This window comes from Sceloporus undulatus, chromosome 1 (genome assembly GCF_019175285.1).
Source record: "Sceloporus undulatus isolate JIND9_A2432 ecotype Alabama chromosome 1, SceUnd_v1.1, whole genome shotgun sequence".
NCBI lineage: Eukaryota > Metazoa > Chordata > Lepidosauria > Squamata > Phrynosomatidae > Sceloporus > Sceloporus undulatus.
In genome coordinates this window covers 28,859,483-28,878,545 of record NC_056522.1, presented here as the reverse complement: position 1 = coordinate 28,878,545, position 19,063 = coordinate 28,859,483, and the positions used below count along the sequence as shown (strand labels likewise).

The 19,063-nt window shown below is 39.7% G+C and overlaps 1 protein-coding gene and 1 long non-coding RNA gene across 3 annotated transcripts in view; both read left to right on the top strand.

Annotated features, from left to right (window-relative positions):
• The window catches only part of CAMKMT (calmodulin-lysine N-methyltransferase), a 343,394-nt gene that overhangs the window by 52,681 nt on the left and 271,650 nt on the right, over positions 1-19,063 (top strand). The gene's annotated exons all lie outside the window — the stretch shown is intronic.
• Positions 1,556-8,188, top strand: LOC121925898. Its single transcript, XR_006102964.1, has 3 exons — positions 1,556-1,972; positions 3,438-3,521; positions 7,433-8,188. It is a non-coding gene; the product is annotated as an uncharacterized LOC121925898 (long non-coding RNA).

The window sequence follows — 19,063 nt, the reverse complement described above, 5'->3', positions numbered from 1 at the left end:
CACTTTCATGTGAAAGTGATTTGCACACTTTCACTTGGATCATGGATGGGATAAAGACGGCGGAAGTGATTCAATCCCTATCCCATCCCCATGTGATAATCTCAAAGGTCTTATGCCAGCTCAAGGTCATAGGCACTCCACTCTTATTTCTTCTTCTGCTTCTTCTGCTGCTGCTCTATCCTCAGTTACAGTCAAACAATCAGCAATCTTTGCCCACTGAGTGTACAGTACTCAGTTTTGATTATTTACTTTTTTGAAATGTATTTTATATTATATTTTACATTATCTCATTCTCCCCTCCCCCATAGTGGTACACAAAAGTACTTTTCAATTAAGGTACACAGCCTATATATGTGTGTGTGTGTGTGTGTGGGGGGGGAGTCAGATATGTCTCCTTACACAATCAGCCAAAAACACTTGAATGTCTTCACCATTGTCTCCCCACCACCACCACCACCACTAAACCAATTTCAAATCACAGTAAAATTGTGTTTTTTCCCCTTTCCTTTAGCTATTTGAGGCATATTACTTCATTTTTTCAATCAAAGCTAGTTGCCATATCTTGTTATTACTCCAGGGCATTATAGATGTAACCTTTAAACAAAATCAGATGAACAAAATAACCAATTACTCTCCAATCTCCAATTGTCTTCTTGAAAAATCCTGGGAAGACCAGTACTGGACTCTTTATGCTGTTGATTAGCAATATTATTTATTTCAGAGAAGACTGCATCTCAGAATGTAGATAATTTACCATATAAGCACCATAAATATTGATAGGAACCTTTAATTTTACAGCCTCACCAGCAAAGAGGTAGAAGAGTTGGGTCTATGTATGCTAGTTGCACTGAAACCAAAGACCATTTATGAATTTAAAAAAATATATTTCCCCTCATTTAAGCAGAAACACAATTAGAAAGGGAACTTAATATCAAATTTTTTTAAAAAATCTAGGCAAATATCTTAATCTTTTCCCCATGCTATTCTGAGATGATATGAGGGACCCATATCAAAATCAGACTATTATGTATATGGGAGATAAATCTATCATGACTAACATAATTTCAAATGGGATCAGCTCCCACAGGTTGAGTTTGAATATGGATTGTTTGATGAAATCAACAATCTGATACCATGTAAGATCATTTATATTTGAATCCTTAAGTTGATTTTTCCACAGATATTGTAAAAGTGGTTGGCATCAATAGAAGTACCTCACAGTTTTCTTAATCCTACTTTATCAAAGATTTTACATTGTTTTTCTTTTTTGTGAAACTTTGGTTGACAATATAGTGGAATTAATGGTGAAATACCAGGCACCAGAGCTTCTTTTTTATGTTTCTGCACTATATCCACTGGTTTTAGTCTAGGTTAAATACATTTCTTAGGCTTAAACTGCTTCTCACAAATAAAATTTGTTCAACTGAGAATTAGGTAATGATTTTTCAATTTGTGTCCATAGCTGAATAATAATAAATAAATGGTACGCTTCATAATAGATTTTTAAAAATGATATTCCCCATCTACCCCTTAGAACTGACCTATATCTAAGAGCTTTAGCAATACTGTGTTTATGGTAACGAAAAACAAAGGCTTCTGATTTCTTCTGTCAAGCTTTGATAGCCCTAACTTAAAAGCTAAAGAGGAAGTACATAAAATAAATAAGAAACTTGGGAAGAGCCATTATCTATATAGTAGCAGTCTAATAGAGGTTAGACTATTCCACAGTTTTATATCTTGCATCTTCATTGGTTCAGTCTTCATTGAATCATTTTGGAGGATTTTTCTCCACTTTTCCTGGTCATTTGGAGTTTGACCCAAATCAAAGTAGCCGTCACTCCCATTTTAAACAATCAGCTTTAAAAAGTAATTGAATTTATATACTGTAATTGCTTTTAGCTGCATTGGGCATGATTTGGTGGAAATACATCGGTGGAAAGATGGAATTTAACAAATGAAACAAAACAAAAATGTGAGTAAACCTTTTTCTTTTTACAAAATGAACTGTGTAAACCACATAAAAGCTAGGCATTATGCACTTTTGAATTCTTTGCAGATACCTTTACTCTTTGTAGACATAATAATTGGACATTGGTCAGATACATGAAGAGAACCAGCTTGGTGTAGTGGTTTGAGCACTGGACTATGACTGGAGTTTGATTCCCAGCTTGGCCATAAAACCCACTGGGTGACCCTGGGCAAATCACACTTTCTCAGCCTCAGAGGATGGTAATAGCAAACCTGCTCTGAAAAACTTGCCAAGAAAACCCCATGATAGTTTCTCCTTAGGGCCACCATAAATCAAAAATGACTTGACAGCACACAACAAGAAGAAGAACAGCAACAACAAATACCTGAAGTGACAGCTGAAAATGGAACTCCTATGTCAAATTTCCCTGTTTTTTCCCCATAATGTGCAGGAATGGAAATATATGGGGTTGGGAGGCAGGAACACAGTTGCTACTAGATTTATAGTGCTAAATAAATAAATAAATAAATAATAGATATTACAGGGAAGTTGGAGAGAAAACTTTGCTTGAGGCTATCAAGGTTTGGGGTTTAGAGTTGTGTCATGATTTGTTGGTTGTCTGAACATCTTTTCCCTCCTCGCATCCACTCAGCTGTCTAGCTGCTCTTAGTTAAAAGCCTATCCTATTCAGACAAGGTGTCCCTCAAAATAACTTGGTCTTTAGCCCTCATGGCCCAACACCATGCCCAATGGAATATAAGATATTCTGGTTACCATAGAGATAGCTCACCTGCTTTTCAAGAAGTGCAGTTCTCTCATTTCTTCTGTTCTGCTGATGCCAGTTAAAGCCACTTGAATGTGACATTTCACCCCATATGGAAGTAATATTTGTGTGAGCAACATATCATGTTTGAAGTGGCTCTTTCACTTCATCATTAATTAATAAAACAGTAAATGATCACATATTATGAAGACAATATTCTTTAGTGTTATTACAATGTTTCTTTTATTTCACTTAAAGGCACGTTTTGAAATAAATCATGCAATTAAACTATAAGATATTTTAAAAGAATTGTAGGAAGTGATTAGTTATATTTTCACAAATGTTGAATGCCACTTCTGCATTTAATGCTGTTTAAGGTCATTTTACATTTGTGTAATATGGAACCAGTATATGGCTTTGTTTGAGATACAAACACAATACAGAAGAGTTTCTTTTAAACATAGATCAAGGACAGCCAATGTGAACTAAATTTCTACCATTTACTTTTCAGACTGAAACAGCATATTTGCAAAATCTTTTTTTCAGTGTATCTTCCATTGCATTGGTGTTTATAAAAGAACAGAAGAATAACACATTTAGTGTGTGTGCATAATTTTGCTCTATATTGTGGTACAGATTTAAAATGTGACATCACATTATTTTTATATATTTTAAATAAGTTCTCTTTTTCTGTGTATCATACAGTGAAGAAAAAACATTTTATTGTTGGATGAAACACAGTCTGCAGAAATGAAACACAATCAGAACTGAAGGGAGAAATTCTAAATGGTAAATGTTAATTTTGTCCTCTGGCCCCCAATATTCCAGAAGCAATATTGTTTGATAATATCACTATGTTAGTATACACAGCTGGAATGGACTGTGGGAGGGGAAGTACCCAGTTCAGATTCCATACATACTAGAAATTCCTTGGGCTATTGCCTTCAAGTAAGTATGTAGTCTTGTAGCATCTTTGAGACTAACTGAAAGAAAGAAGTTGGCAGCATGACCTTTCGTAGGCTACAGTCTACTTCCTCAGATGCAAGGTCATTGTATTGGGCTTTCTTGTAGAATTGTTCTAATGGCTGCATTGGAGAGAACTGGCTGGATGAAACTGGTGGTGCTTAATCTCTCCCAGCATTGTCCAGATGGGTGTCTGCACAGCAGTAGGCAAGGGCTTGGAAACAGGGAGGTGCAATTGCATTGGTTTATCAGGATACTGTCTCTCTCACCAACTGTCACCTAATGGCTTTCCATGGCTGTTTGAGAAATTGAGTCCTTGTCCCCAGGGTCAGTCCAACACTCAAATCACTGCTGCTTGCTGGTTCTCGCAGCCCTTTTTAGGAGCTTCTTTAGATTAGGTGATTGATGGAAAGCAGCAATAAGGAGCTTATTAATAGCTTTAGCAAGATGTGTTGAATTTGCTGTCAAGGGGTGGCTTTCTTGGATTGCCAGTTGGTAATTGGAAGAAGGTGGGCAGAAATCAGCCACGAAAAGCATATGATTCTCCTCATCTTTGCTGCTTTTTATTTTTATTTTTATTTATTTTATTTTTTTGTAGAGGAGACATTCTTTAGTAGCCTTAAGGATGTTACACTCATTGATTAAAGATGGACATCCTCCTTGATGCAGGTGGTGTTTTAGTTTTTGGACTTTTTGTTATTAGATAATATCATTGCTGACAATATATCAAATCGTGAGTTCCAAACTATGTACAGTGGTCCCTCCACATTCGCTGGGGTTAGGTGTGAAGGACCCCTGTGAATGTGGAAACACCACAAATAAAAAAAAACTATTTTTTTTACCCGAGGGAAAAAACCTCTCTAGGAATCTCCAGGTCTTCTGGTTCATCTCTATGGTCAATATCTGCCAGAGGTTGAACATAGAATCATGCTGGAGGACTTACAAATGCCTAGAGCACTGGAGGACTTAGGGATTCCTAGAGAGAACATATGAATTAAAACAGCAAATAATCAAATCCACAAAAATCAAAGCCGCAAATGTGGAGGGCCAACTGTACGTGGTTGTATTTTATATGTTTAGGATGACAGATCTTCCAGTTCAAATATACATTTGCATTAGTTCATTTACAAAACAGATCTTCTACAGTCTTTTATGCCCGATGGTTTCAGGACATCATGAAATGGGATTTGTGGATCTTCAAGGATGCAGCTGTATGTGAATTTAAAAGCAGGATTAACTAAATTCAATGTAAAATTGTAAAGAATTTGAAACTTCCTTGGTTTTTGGTTCATTTCGTAAGTATGTCAGCAATCTGTCTCCATGAAACAGTTTATATTTGGCTTCTTGAGGATGGTTTGCTGTAGTACTCATAAAGAAAATAGCATATGGCCCGGGGCAGACGGGCCAAAAGTGGTGAGCTGTCACTGATACTAGGGTTCCGGAGGGTGCAGCATTCGCACACTCTGGAACCCTAACACGTGACGGCGGTGGAATAATGGCGGCCTCCCATCCATACGGGGGCCGCCATGATGCTGCTGCCGCCGCCATACAGCAACCAGATGTTGGCAAGAAGTGGCGTCATGGCGGTGCCCTTTCCTGCTTCCGGCATTGCAAAAAAGTAGCTGCTCTAGGCAGCTCTTTTTCGCGGCACGTCCGTGGGGCAAAATGGGGATGCTGCAGCACAGACACGAAGCTTACGGGGCGGCACGGAGTCTCCCGTCTGTGCTGCCCCTATGATACAGTAGAGGTGGTAAACATTTTAGACACTGATTGCCCAAACTCAATGGCATTCCCGCACTGGGCGTCACTCGGTGCTGGGGGAGGGGAGGTACTTCCTGTTGGGAATATTGGGTCTTCCTTGAGAATTGTTAGAAACTCAGGAAGGAGAAGCAAGATTAACTTTAATCTTGCTAGCAAAGTTCACCACAGCAAAAGAGTGAGCATGCAGGAAAATAGTTTAACTAGCTCCACACCTTTCTCCCAGCCCCCAGTGTCCCCAATGAAAAAACACACAGTCATTTGGTTAAAAGTGAAAAAGAAAAATAAGTTTACTTACAAAATCATGTGTATGAACAAGTACACAGGCACAGCTTTATGTTTCAGGAAAAATCAGGTAGAAAAACAGTCTCCAAGCATCTCAAAAGAAAGATACTCCCTCAGCATGCATCCATGTCCACAAAGGACATGCTGATGAGCTGGTCAGCAAGCTAGTAATGGCGACTTGATCTGTGTCTTCTTCACCCAAGACAAAGGAAATTAAGTGTCCTCATGGTAAACAGGAAATGAGAGTAGGATGTGAGTAGGGGCTGCTAGTAAACAATAAAACTACCATTGACATGTATTCCTAGAAAAGGTCTTGGCCTAAAAGCATCATAGAGATATAGTACTAGAAAGGCTTAGCATGCGAAGTTGCTATATCCCAACACTTCCAGGGTCAGGACTTCCAGGGGAAAACCCAAGGCACACTCTCTCAGGCTCAGGCTAGCAATAGCAAACCCCCTCTGATGAAACTTGCCAAGAAAACCCCATGACAGTTTCACCTTAGGGTTGGCAGGAATGACTTGAAGGCACACACATCCAAGGCACACTCTCTCAGCCTCAGGCTAGCAAAAGCAACCCCCCTGACGAAACTTGCAAAAAAGGGCCACCACCCCTCTTCCTCTTTCTCCTCTTCTTCACGCGTCTTCCTCCTCCTCCTCCACCTCCCTCCCTCCCTCCCTCCCTCCCTCCCAGCTCTCACTAGCAGGTGAGCGGCTGGAGGCATGGGACCACCACCACTGCCGCCGCCATTTCCTTCTCCTCCTCCTCTTCCTCCTGTTTCCTATCCTTCCCTCCTCTCAGTGGTGGACTCACATGTCCACAGAGGTGGTGCTGTGCACCAACTCTGGCATGCGTGCCATGGATTCTCTGTGGCTGTGATAGAGTTGTTCATGTGCCAAATTTTGCCTTCCATTGGGACGTAATGTTTTCAGTTTTCATTGCAAGTGAAGACCAACGTAGTTAAAGAAGTAGCAACTTCTACATGAGGTTTTTTGTTGGTTTTCAATTTTAGGAATTCTGTAATAGCCTGACTGCCATCATCATGAGGTATGTTGGTATAAAGTAGTGTGACATCACATGTCAGGAGGATGGTGTCCTTATTTAATATAGATTGTTTGTTCAATGCTTCTATTCTTATTAAAAATCATTAATATATTCAAGATATGATAGAAGATGTTGTACCAGAGGTTGTAGCTATAGATCAGTATATAGTGAGATAGTCTCTGTGAGTGTGTTGTTACCAGAAACTATGGGATGCTCCAGCTGTAGGGTTTATAAATTTTAGGTAACATATAAAACCAACCAGGAGATGGTTTGGGATTGTTTTAAAGATCAATTGTTTCCATATCAAGTAGGCTTTCCTTCTTTTTTCTTCTTTTTAAAAATGCTGTATGATTTTCATGATGTACTGTACATGCTGAGGTCTGCTACAATGTCTTTGTCATGAGACTTGCAATTTTTGTATCATTTAGTGTCTAAGGCCTTCAGCAATTTAATCAGCAGTTTTTAATATAACACCTCCTCCCTCTTTATCTGCAAGTTTAATAATAATATCCATTCTCATTTGTAGATTTTTCAGTGCAGTTCTGTTCTCTTTTGAAAGACTGTCATGGGTTGGTAAAATTGTTTGATTAGTTGTAATTCTACTAATAAGTAGAAGTAAAGTTTATAAAAAAAATGATTTCTATTAATGTTAGGTGTCCAAGCTTTGGAGGAGCAAACAGAAGGGGAAGGTTCCTATATGGAAGCTCTAAAATGTCACTCATCACAGAAAAAAATTCTTGGAGTCTGCATCTTCTTTCAAAACATTTGACATCACTTCTGATCTGGATTTTATCAAATTCTCTAGGTGTGGGGAAAATGTTAAAGCCCTTAAATATAGCAGTTCCATTTTATTATGAGATAATGTTCCATCTCTCAGTTTTATTACAATTTTAAGGAGATGTTCATTTTTATGTCTGTTAGATTCTGTTGTAACTATTAGAAATGTTGTATGTGATCTTTTAAATTTCTTTTTCCTGAAATGTTTAATGGGGTGCTCTTTTGACATTTTTGCTGAAAATGTTTGTTTTAAAATAGATCCAATTAGTATATAGTAGTATTAAATGATATATATGTGTGCATGATAGGACACTGTGTTGAAGAATTTCTTCTCCCTGGTGTGCCAGTTTGATTATATGCATGGAATTTTTATATAAAGGAGCATTTAAGCATGAGATCTTCTCTACTTCCAGTCTGAAGTAGCACCATGCAAAATTTTACTAACTTTACATAATTCCTTGCAAGTAGAGAAATAGGCCAGCAATGAGCTGACTACAATCTGTCTCCAGGCTTTGCTTATTTAGTTACCTTAAAAAAAAAAGTAACATGTATAATATCTATGTGCTGGTTTGCACGAGATGTGTTAAATTCTTAATGTACAAGAACAACTGTAGTTCATCACACTGCAGGTAGGAACCACATTTTTATATGCTTCCCTTTGTTAGAATCAACAAAAAATTCCTTTCAAATAGAAAAATATTCCAGCAGTGAGCAGATTACAATCTGTCTCCATACTTTGCTTCTTTTTTTCTTTTTGTAAAAAAGTAGCATGTATAGAACATTATTTTATGTTTGAAGAGCATGGAAAGTCTGATTTCCCTTGCGGTCTGAAGTGTACATTCTCCGACACAGGGATTCTTTTCTTCACATTATTTTGTAAAGTGTATGCCAGCCTCATAAAACAAACCTCAGGCATCATTGTCAGCATGTGGTGCCTTGTAAGACCCAATCAGTATCATTATCAGATGTGGCTTTGGTCACATACGGTGCATATGGTGACTCCAGAACAAAGTATTCTCCAGTTAACTGCTGCTCATATAACCAACTGCAGGTATGCTTCTAGACTGTATCATTTCTCTCTTGTGCCATAGATGGACCTCAGTTAAAATCTTTTCAAAATGAGAAAATAGATAGGTTAGGAAAGAATGGACATATTATTGTGGAACCTGAGCTTTGGCCATAGAGTTTCTTCACAAAGACATTTTTATTGCTATGTATACTCTCTTCTTTGAACAATAGCTCAGAAAGTATTATGAAATTATTATACTCATGTTCAGCAGCTATTTTTCAAACATAACTATCTTGGCTATTTCATTTCTTTAAGCCACTAGGGCACAATAAGCACTGATTGCCTGTAAAATTCATTTTAGAACGTCAACCTTTTAGTAGGAGCTGCTGAAGGGAAAAGTGATTTAAAAACCATTGCAATCTATTTTTATACATTTGTATGACCCCAAAATTGTTTAACTAATTTGCACCTTTTTAACAAAGTAAAATACACTTTATTTCTAAGGTGGTAGCATGAACAACAAGTACTGTATAGTCTTGGAATTATTTTAAAGCTGTCACATTATATAAACATTTGGAAGTCTGGCCCCCTCTGTATTGTGACCCTCTGAAAGTTGCCTCACTACCTTGTTGTTCATAACACAGGAACTATCTTTTATTGCTGAATATATGGAAACTGCCAACACAAGTTTTTGTTTTTGGATTGCAGTTTCCATACAGTTGCTATACTGTAGATAATGTGTTTCTTACAGATCTCTAGGTTTAGTTGAGGGAAGATTGTCCCAAAAAGGTTATTGTAGTACTAAAAAAAAAAAAGATGTCGGAAAGATGGATATAAAATCATAAAAAAGCTGGAGGAACTCCCCTGTGAAGAACAGTTGCAGTGTTGGAAAAAATGCAGGTATGATACAGTCTAAAAAACCATAAATGATGGGTAAAAGGTGGACGGGGCAGTTTTTTCTCCTTGTCTCACAACTGAGGGGTATTCAGTAAACATGATTTATGGGAGATTTGGGGGGGGGGGGTGTAAAGTGAGAGCCACCATGGTATAGTGGTTTGAGCCTTGAATATGACAGTGGAGATCAGGGCTTGAATCCCCTCTTAGCCATGGAATCCCATTGGGTGACATTGGGCAAGTCACACGCTCTTAGCCTCAAAGGAAGGCAAAGGTAGCTCCCTTCTTTGAATAAAACCTGCCAAAAAACTGCCCTCCCCAATAGGTTTGCCTTAAGGTCACCATAAATTGGAAATGACTTGAAGGCACACAACAAGCACCAAATAACAGAGAAATATTATATTCATCATGCAGCATAATTAAATTATGGAATTTACTGCCAGATAATGTGGCGAAAACTACAAATTTAGAAGGCTTTAAAAGATTATGAAGCAAATTCAAAGGGATTAGACTATCACTGTTTACTAGTCTTGATGGCTATGTGTTATCTCTACTATCAGAGGCTGCATTCTTTTGTATACCACCTATATCTCTGCCTGGGGAACCCCAGTAAGAAAGTGCTGTTGTGCATGCTAATATCCTTCTTATAGATTCACACAGGCATCTGGTTCATCCCTGGAAACAGAATATTGGAATAGATATGCTTTTGATTTGATCCAATATAATTCTTTTTATGATTTGGGGCACAATTAGTTCTCCTCAATTTATCAAACATCGCAAGAATATTTAGAAAATCCTACTGCTTCAAGCTGTGTAATGTGTGGACAGCAGCTTTCTCTTGCTATTGCTGTTGTCAGATAGCTCCCCCCTTTTATTGCAAATGTAGACTTTAGACTTCTGTTTTTACAAGGTGGCATCATATTCTGCCCACAGAATATGCCTCTGAATGGAGGTTGTATAGATTTGGACATTTAGTAATAGGCTGGAGATGCTTCTTCTGATTCAGAGGGAACTGTTCGTTTTCGCAAGCAATTTCCCTGTGCCAGAAAGTGAAAATGGAGAGAAGATATTCTCTCATCAGTGGACAAACAATGCCTCAAAATTTAGCTAATGGCCCCCTTCAATGCAGAGTATGGATGACAACAATTGTAGTTTCAAACTAAACCAAGGACTATATGTTTGGCTGCTAGGTGTTAATGCAAATTCATTCTTCAGCTCATTCAATCCTAGGGCTTCTATCCTTTGATTTAATTAAATGTAATTGGTTACATTGCTCTTCTCAGGCCCCTGAGGTGTTTTTGTTTATTGCTTGTCCCTCCCAATAATGGCTCAATTCAAGGCACAAAACACTGGGTAAATAAGAGCTTTTTATCCTATCCTGGATTTGCATGGAGACTATTCCTCTCAAATAGTTTTAGTTTACTGTTAAAAGAAAATGACAAGTGAAATAAACTCATTGGGTGGCAAATGTTGTATATCAGAAGCAAGGAGTTAAGTAGGGTAAATTACACGAGATTAGAATAAGGAATGGAAGTTGCATTGCTAAATTGGTAAAGGCTTGCAAACAAAATAGTAAGAGCTATTGACACTTAAATGAGCCCTGTGGTGACTGACTAATCTAGATTTTAAAACCAAGTTATGAAATCTCTGGCAAAATAAATTCTTTTAATCATGGCTCTTTTTATGTATCCATTTAGCAAGTGTGTATGTTAACAATAGGCGATGAAATCATATTAATATCCAAAGATATTAATATCAACATGAAAAGGATAATTAGCTTCTCCTTTTCATAAAAAGACATAATACTAGGATCTGTTTGATTTATGTGCTTCAGATATCAAATATGAAACTAGTTCTAATACAAGAAATTATCTTCTAGTGAAGACCATTGTTTCGCCACTACATCACGTGGAAACATTTATAGCTGTATTTTGACAATCTTTGCTATCAATCTTGTGATAATTCTTAAAAAGTGTGGAAAGGAATTGTCATTCTATTCATCTTGACACTTCAATTCAGCTTTTAGCACCAAATCATTTTGATGATGTCTTCTGTGCTTTGCGTATTACTCTAGTTGAATGTCCACTTAAAAAGTCTTGTACTGTATAAGACTTCCATTTCTCTTTTTATGTTCCTCTGTTAATTGTTTAATTCTAGCTTTCACAACTAATTCATAAACAAATTGTTTCATACTCCTTTGTATTAATGCAGCAGGCTTCCTATACTATTTCAGTGAAGACTTGGATTTACCATGGAAGAAGAAAATTTCAGATCCATGATAAGTATTTTCAGATTGGCAATAGTCTTTCATTCACAATATTACTGATTTGAACAGTATTGACCAAAACCAAGCAGTTGAGATGATATAATAGCCATCTTAAAATGTCTGAGAGGGTGCCATGTGGAAGATCTTCAAATGTCTGAAGGGCCGTCGCTGTTCCAAAGGGCAGGACCTGAACCTGTGAATTCAAATTACAAGAAAGAAAATGCTGACTTGGGAAGAACCCCACAATGGTATGAGCTCCTTGATAATGGATCAGTTTATTTCTGGAAAACTGTTTGTTATTGGAGGATTTACCTGGAGTTTGGTGACCATCCATGAAAAATGATTTAGCTGTTAATTGACAGGAGTTGGACTATATGTCCTTTGATAGCAGTTCTTTCTCTACAGTTCTATGATTCTGTATGCCTTCTCTTTCAGCCAATTACTGCAAAGGTGATGCTGTTGGTGGAAAGAGGGCATGTACCCTTGTTATGAAAAGAACAAGGCTGCACTTCGATGCCCCAATACAGTTGCACCTGGGTAACAACTTGGGACAGAAGAAAGGATGGGGTTTTCCATTTCAATTTGTGTCCACATCCTTATTCTGCCTCTTGTTGTCACGTATAACTTAATAATGTATGACAAAAAACATAATGGGAGTTAAAGCACTATTGCCAGTGCTTTGTGGCAAGCTTGGAAAGGTTGGCCTAACAGCTAGGGCAGTGGTCCCCCAACTTTTTTGGGCTACTGCACCCTTTCCTCTTGGATGACTACCCTAATCCCCCCCCCATTCCCCTGGCTGATTTCTAATACTGATCTACTGTTCTGCAAATTAAAATAAACAACCTTGGTTGCTGCTCCCTTTGCACCCAGTCATCCTGGCAGCGGCTATTGAGCAGCTAGTTGAACAGTGACCGAGAAGCCTCTCACCCATTCTGCCCTTGTGGTAAAGGCCACATGTGGGCGAGAGGCTTCTTGGTCACTGCTTGACCGGCTGCTTAGTTACTGCTCCCTTTGCACCCAGTCACACACGGAGCAGTTACCAAACAGCTGGCTGTGCAGCAGTCAAGAAGTCTCTCACCCATCCTGGCTTTTGCTGCAAGGCTTCCTGGTCACTGTTTGACAGACTGCTCACTTGCTGTTCTCTTTGCACCTGATCACCTTGGGTGCAGCAACTTAACAACTGGTTGAGCAGTGAGTGAGAAGCCTCTTGTCCATGTTGGCCTTGCAAGCAAAGGCCATCGTGGGTGAGAAACTTCTTGGTTGCTGGTTCCAAGGGATTGGGTGCAAATGGAGATGCTTTTCCCTGGTGAGGAAGGTGTCTCAATCCTTCACTAGGGCAAAGAGGGGTGCAGCTGATGTGTGTATGTGGTTTACACTGCTAACTTGTTCTGCCTGGAGACTGGCGTAGACAGGGAAAGGGAGAGTTTTTAACTATAGGAGCTGCTCCGGATATTCCTCACCCTCCATCCCCAGAGATGTGCCTTCCTCACACAGTTTCAAGTCGATCCCCCAAACATTGTTTCTTCTGCTGCTGCCTCTTCTCTTGGCCTCTCCCAACAAAAGAAAGCAATTCAAACCTGCCAGCCATGTCCTGACAAAGCTCACAAAGCATTGTTGTTGTTGTTGTTGTTGTTGTTGTTGTAATTGTTGTCTGCCTTCAAGCCATTTCCAAGTTAGGGCAATCCTAAATTGACCATATTATCGGGGTTTCTTGGCAATACAGTGGTACCTCGGGATACGAATTACCCAGCTTACGAATTTTTCGGGATACGAAAAAATCCCATAGGGATTTATTGTTTCGGGTTACGAACGTTTTTTCGGGTTACGAAAAAACGCCGGCGCTGTTTAAATGGAGCCGCGGCGGAGCCGCGGCTTTTTTCCCCATTAGCGCCTATGGCAATTCGGGTTACGAAGGTTTTTCGGGTTACGAAATTAGCCGCGGAACGAATTAATTTCGTAACCCGAGGCACCACTGTATTTGTTCAGAGGAGTTTTGTCTTCCCTTGAGGCTGAAAGAGTGTGGTTTTTCCAAAGTTTCCCAGTGGGTTTTATGGCTGAGCTAGGAATTGAACCCTGGTCTCCAGAGTCTTCAAACCATTACACTGCCTCACAGGGTCCCAAATGTGAAAGCTGCTTTTTGTCACTGCTTCTTGCCCACTGCCCTGTGCTCCAACACCTTGTAAGGCCTTGCAAGGATTTTCCAACTGCTGCCACCACTCCTAGTGAAAGATGCAGCTAAGGGGGTAAGCTCATGCAGGCAGGCAAAGAGTGGGAGAACAACCACACAAAGTGATCATCTAGACTGTGTGGTGCTTTTAAAGGATTCTTAAAAATAAATGTCACATAACCCTCATCTCCACCATGGTCTTAAAGGCAGCTTGTTCCTCCTGTCTTTCTTGTGTGCCAGAACTTTGACTGATGGCCCCCCTGCTGCCTCTCTTTTCTCCACCACCCTTCTGTATTTTTCCACTGCCTCCAGGGGGTGGTACTGCCCACTTTAGGAATCACTGCTCTTGACCATCAACCTCTGTTGGTATGGAAGCTACACATTCATAGTTTGCTTAGGTCCTGTCAGCCAGTTCATCTACTTGACATGGCAGACTCCATCTTGATCATGTTGAAGGCTGCAAGGGCAAGTTCAGACACCCAAGTGGTGTGTACATGTCCTCAACAGCAGGGAAGTCCATAGACTTGAGGTGCAAGCAATGGTGAAATAGAAACACACAAAAAAGAAGTGTTTCAAAGACAAGAAGAGTCTCAGTCTCTGGATTCAATGGATCTGTCAACTTCTATTCACTTTACCACTATTGCCTTGCAAATTTCGGGAGCCACTTCTCAATAAGAACCTTGGCTTTCACAATCTCAGGTCTCTTATATTTCCTCCGTTGAAGAGGTGATAGTAGTTGTCTCTCATCACTGATCTGATGAGAATGTTTCTGTGAGTGAAATTTTGGGGTCCTTCCCTGTTCGGAGGGTCATTCTTAACTTCTTTAACCAGACGGGAGTCTAATTTCAAACTGCTGCCAGCCTCCAGGCTGCTGCTGACCATACCATCTCCACCACAGTGGCATTCATGCCGGTCATCCTTCCTCCATTCCTGCTACATCTAATAAGATGAAGAACCTCTGCAGTGTTCAGGACTTAAATATTATCTTGCTTGGTCAACATCCAAAGCCCAACTCAACAATCGTGGATGCTACTCAGTCCGGGGTGTCTGAAAAACTCCACTCTATGCCAGCTGGCAAGGAGGGGAAGAAATTAGACCCATTGGGTAGAATGTTATACTCCTCAGCTGCCTTACTGTGAAAGATCTTGAACTACCCTACATGGGAACATAGCATCGGCTCCTGTGGCAAAATTAATTCCCATCCTCAATAAATATGGGGATGAAGACGGAAGGATAGCATAATTCCTCCAGTCTAAGGCTCACCAGCTGGTTGGCCAGCAAATAATGGCCCCCAGCGACATGCATGGCTGTGCTCCTCAGGGCTCTCTGAAAAAGCTTGATTATTGATCGAAGACTCACCATTTGATAATCTGTCACTGAGACAGATACAAAACTGTAGCGTATGCAACAGATGAAGTCAACTATTAAGAAATATGTCTTCATACCAGACATCCCTGGTATAGATTGGCATGTCCTGAAGAATCCCTAAAGCCTGTCATGAGCTTGCTACCATTGTACCTTCCTGCTACCTTGTCCTCTTCAAGTTCTGAAGAAGAAGAGCCCTCCCTCCTTGCCAACTGTCATCTTCTGGCCTGGGAGGGAGTGAAAGGACAGGTCCAACACCATCGGGCCTGAAGAAGAAGACCCCTCCCTCCAGTCCATCTGCCTTGGTCCAGGCCTCAGAGGGAGAGAAGAATTGCTGGACCTAATCCTCTTCTCCACCACCATTCCCTTCTTCTTTTGTGTCATGTCTTTTTAGATTGTAAGCCTGAGGGCAGGGAACCGTCTAATTAAAATAATAATTGTAAGCCATTCTGAGAGCCTTTAGGGCTGAAGGGCGGGATATAAATACCGAAAGTAAATAAATAAATGATAAATACCTTCCTCTACTGTTCAGAAGTTGGCATCTTCTGCAATGAAATTCATGTCTGGGCACTCAAAGAACCGTCAAGGGGAGGCTTCTAAGCATCAACTTTGACTTTTTCTTGGATGACAGTTCCATTGTCACTTCACCACCAATGGCTATGCTGTCTTTTACCTAACGGCACAACCGTTCTCTCAGTGTATCACCAGTGCATACATCTCCATTACACAATCAGCTTGAGAAATTCTACCTTGCTTAGGCCTCCATCACCTCAGATTCCTGAATCAATGACATTATTGAAAGAGGCTATGCATTATGTTCCAAAAGTATCCTGCTACAGGCATCATCAGAGCCATGCCTCCCTTCACCACACTACTCCAGGAGGTGGATATTTTCTTGCAAAAAGGGAACCTATCCTTTGTACTCAATACTGTTGAGGCTTCTTCTCCTGTGCCCCATCTTGGACTTCAGATATGTCAAATGCTACATCCATCCATGCTGCTTCAGGAAAGAGAATCTCAATTCTTTCCTCTTGATGCAAGAGGGCAACTAGTTTGCCATCTTGGACTTGAAGGATGCCTACTGCCATGTTTTGATTTGGGCATCCCATCGGAGATTTCTCTACTTCTCAATGGGGAGAAAGGTGCACCAGTTCTGGATTCTACCTTTCTACCTCAGCTTGGCTCTCTGTGTTTTCACAAAGGTCATGGCAGTGGTGGCAGCTTTTCTGCAGCAGCAAGGTGTTGTGCAGTATCCCTACATAGACAACTGGCTCATTGTAGCTCCCTCTAGAATCATAGAATCATAGAGTTGGAAGAGGCCAAAAGGGCCATCCAGTCCAACCCCCTGCCATGCAGGAACCCTCCATCAAAGCATCCCTGACAGATGGCCATCCAGCTTCTGTTTAAAGACCTCCAAGGAAGGAGACTACACCACTCTCTGAGGGAGTGTGTTCCACTGTTGAACAGCCCTTACTGTCAGGAAGTTCTTCCTAATGTTGAGGTGGAATCTCTTTTCCTGTAGCTTGCATCCATTGTTCCGGGTTCTGTGCTCTGGAGTAGCAGAAAACAAGCTTGTTCCCTCTTCAATATGACAGCCCTTCAAGAATTTCAACAGGGCTATCATATCCACTTAACCTTCTCTTCTCCAGGCTAAACATCCCCAGCTCCCTAAGTCGTTCCTCACCATTTTAGTCGCCCTCCTTTGGACACATTCGAGTTTCTAAATGTCCTTTTTGAATTGTGGTGCCCAGAACTGGACACAATATTCCAGGTTGGGCCTGACCAAAGCAGAATATAGTGGCACTATTACTTCTCTTGATCTAGACACTATACAGGAGGCCCTTGGTATATACGGGGGATCCGTTCTGGACCCCCCCCCCCGCGCATACCAAAATCTGCATATGCTCAAGTCTTATTGTCCCCAATGACGGCACGCGTGAATTGAGAAGAATCTCTTTTAGTTCAGATTCATTGGAACTTGAGCTCTTGGGTGATACTGCTTTTGAGAAAACTATACTTCATTTCAGATTGTCATCAATGTACTTTTAAAGTTCCACTTCTGGACTGTGATTTTCATGTTTCTGCATAGTTTCATTCATTGAAACTTCTTCCATATTGTTGTTCTTCTCCAGAATGCCTTTATAGCTTTACCAAATATTTGTTGAACTTCATCTCCCCTGAAAGACTTATTGTACCCATACCCATCTTGATATTCCTCTGTAAAGGTTGCTTTTGATATTGATCGAGATGTTTATTATGGCTCTTCATATGAAGTGATGTTCAAACTCTTTAGGTACTATCTTCTTTCCATACTACATGTAGGCATGACAGCTGAATCAGAATACCAAGTGCCACCTGTGGTATACATGCCTTAGGTTCCCCATCGGGTTGTAGGCTAGATTTCAAAGGAAGGAATTGGCAAAACCACTTCTTAGTTTTTCTTGCTTATGAAAACCCTATGAAATTCATTAAGTCACCATAAGCCAACAGGTGACTTGAAGGTACCTCCCCTTCTGCATGTAGAGCATATTCTCTGCCAAACACCTGTGCTCCCTTTGCATCATGTATGCAGTTGCTGCACAGGTAGAAAGCAGTTTGTGCAGTGTTTCTCTTTCCTGCGTCAGTCCTGCAGCCATCCATTCTCCTTCCAGAAGTCCGGAGTCCTCATGCACAGAGTGGGCTATGTTACTTGGAATTACATTGCTGGGGGGAAATCATATAGAAGGTTCTGTTTAGGAGGAGAAAGGAAAGAACAGTTGCACCTATATGCAGCTATATAGGAAATTCTCTTGGTCTTGCCATGCTTATAGGTACATCTGGTGGGTATGTGAGAGGGGGCCATCCTGGGAGCTGTCCACAGCCTTTGAAAATCATTTTCAAAGGATACTAAACTGGATATCTCTTTGCTCTCCTTGCATTGGCAGGTATAGATAGTTTTGTTTTGACAGACTTTTGGGATGTGACTGTTTTTGGAAATTATTGTCTATAAGAGAAGCGCTTTCATAGTATTATGTTGTATTTTTTCTTTTTAAAGTGATTTTTAATTTTTAAAATTATTTTTCTATTCACAGTTTAACTATATTTTAATTTTTTAAACATTTTTACTGATACTAGTTTTTATGTATTTTTGTTTTCAGTCTTTTGAGGTGCTTTGAGTCCTATTTTTTTTGGCCAAAAGTGGAGTATAACAATTAATAACAGTACTTAATGATAGGCATTGGATTTATTGAACTTTATGCAGCATACTTTGGGGTAAACCAACATATGTTTATATTATTAATATTATAAATCATATAACTGGCAATTAGCAAGTTATTCTATTGATCTGGTTATAGAAATAGTACTGAATTGGCTATTTTGTGGACACGATACTCACAGTAACAATTTCTTTATTTTGAACATTTAAATTACACCAGATCTTTTGATTTAATTCTGTATATGGTGGTATAATTTTTAAAATATTTCTCATTTTCCAATATCTTTATTTTTTTATTATGCATTGTGTCTTGATTATGAAACATCATTTGAGTTTTTTGAAGAGCTACCTGTGTTCTACAAATAAAAGCTGTTGCTGAACACTTGTGCATTATATTGCATTTCATTGCTATGTGCCAACATGCTTTCAAGTCAACAGACAAATTTTAATCTGGGTTTTGTTAAGCCACTACTATTTTTTTGTCTCTAGCAACCGTTTGCCATGTAAATTAGGTATTCTTAGGCTTAATGTTCTTCATTTGTATAAAACAAATACATCATTAATCTGATTATATTCCTGGATGGGGATGTTGTCCTCTGATCATTGTGGA